The sequence below is a fragment of the Arachis hypogaea genome, chromosome 18 (genome assembly GCF_003086295.3).
Source record: "Arachis hypogaea cultivar Tifrunner chromosome 18, arahy.Tifrunner.gnm2.J5K5, whole genome shotgun sequence".
Taxonomy (NCBI): Eukaryota; Viridiplantae; Streptophyta; class Magnoliopsida; order Fabales; family Fabaceae; genus Arachis; species Arachis hypogaea.
The window spans coordinates 96,658,108-96,660,156 of record NC_092053.1 but is presented as its reverse complement, the minus strand read 5'-3'; positions in this window follow the sequence as shown (position 1 = coordinate 96,660,156).

The following is a 2,049-nucleotide window of genomic DNA, read 5'->3' as shown; positions in this document are numbered from 1 at the left end:
CAAATCATCAACTATTCGCTTAACTAAATTCATCACCTAACTAAAGTTGCTCAATCCATCAATCTCTGTGGGATCGACCTCACTCTTGTGAGTTATTACTACTTGATGCGACCCGGTACACTTGCAAAAAAGGTCCATTGGAACCTTCTTGGGGGACGTAGAAGCTGCACAGACTTATTACAGCACAAGTTTGATCTTGCAAAAAAGGTCCAAGGATGCAGTAGGAGTGTTCATTGGTGACCTGAATGCACGAATTCAAGACCATCTTAGGCCTGAGCCTGAGGGAGATTTAGAAAAAATCCAAATCGAAAACTCAAAATACAAGTTCAGCTTCCTCAATAGGAACCTACCCTATGAACTCATGCACCCGTTGTCTGAACTTCTAAAGAAAATGGGGTTTTGTTTATCTGGACGTCGACCAACATGCCTGGGATAGACCCTGGCCTAATGTCACACTGTTTAGTCATTAAAGAGGGAGAGAAGCCCATATTTCAAAGGTGGTAGAGGATGTCTTCAAAACGAGCATCCGAGGTCAAAAAGCACGTTGGAGCCCTTCTATAGGTTGGTTTCATAAGAGAGCAAACCTACTCCACTAGCTGTCCAACATGGTTCTAGTAAAGAAAGCGAGTGGAAAGTGGAGGATGTGCATTGATTATTCTGACTTGAACAAAGCATTCCCTAAAGATTCATTTCTTCTCCCGAGTATTGATAATTTGGTAGGCTTAGCCTCTAGTTATAGATACCTCAACTTTATGGACCCATACTCTAGGTACAACCAAATTCCAATTTACCGTCTTGACAAAGAGTAAATGACATTCATAATTTCAGAAGAGGTATAATCCCAATTTACACGATCATAGCTCTTTGGTCTCAAAAATGCAGGATCCACATGCCAAAGGCTAATGACCAAAATATTCCAAGAATAGCTAGGTAAATCAGTGGAAGTTTACATCGATGATATCCTTGTAAAAACCTAGAATGCCAATGAACTAATAGGTGACCTCCAAGATGTGTTTCGAGCTCTCCAACAACTGATAAATCACAATTTTATAGTTTATTTTGTATTGAATTTGGTGGACTTCATCAACTTTTCCTACACTTATTCCCTAAAATAGCATGATTTTGTGAATTCTTCCTAAATTGTGCTTAAGATTGAAAACATGCTTTTTAGACCCTTAATTTACTAATTTTAATTTACTTTAATTCCATCCAATACCTTAATGTGTTTGATGAAGTGATTTCATGTTTCCAAGACAAGTATGGATTGAAGGAGTGAAGAGAAAGCATGAAAAAGTGGAGAATTCATGAAGAAATAAAGTTTGTGGACTACAGCCAATTATCCTCACTTGACTTTCCTTTAATTATTAGAGGTTAACTAAGTGAGAGTAATAGACAATTACCATCATAGTGGAGGATGATAATGAGGATAGGACTTCTAATGCTCATCCCTAGCCAAGGGTTTCTATATTGATTGATTTTCATTTTCCTTGTATGATTTACTTTCTTGTTTATCATATGAAAAAAAAAACTCTAAAATTATCATAACCAATAATATGCACACTTTCCCTCTCGGTTTTCATTAGTTTGATTTAAATGACAAATAAAATTAAACTTTGATTTCCCTCCGTCAACAACAAAAGATGAGGCTTAACCCCATAAAATATGTGTTCGCTGTAGAAGCAAAAAAATTCCTAGGTTCATGATAACTTAGCGGGAGATGGAAGAAAACCCTAACAAGTGCGAAAGTGTCCTCAAAATGACAAGCCTAGGATCCATCAAGGACATCTAAAAGCTGATGGAAAGGCTCACCTCCTTATCCAATTTGCTCAGGGCTTCAACACCAAAATTGTTACTATTCTTCCACTTATTGAAGAAAGGAGTGAACTTCAAGTGTACGTCTGAATATGAGCAAGCGTTCACCAAATTAAAAAAAGTGCTCCCTGCTCCCCCATCCTATCCCAACCATGCCAAGGGAAACCTTTATTCCTGTACATGTCTATGATGAATGATGCCCTAGTAGTGGCATTGGTCAAAGAAGAAGAAAAATAG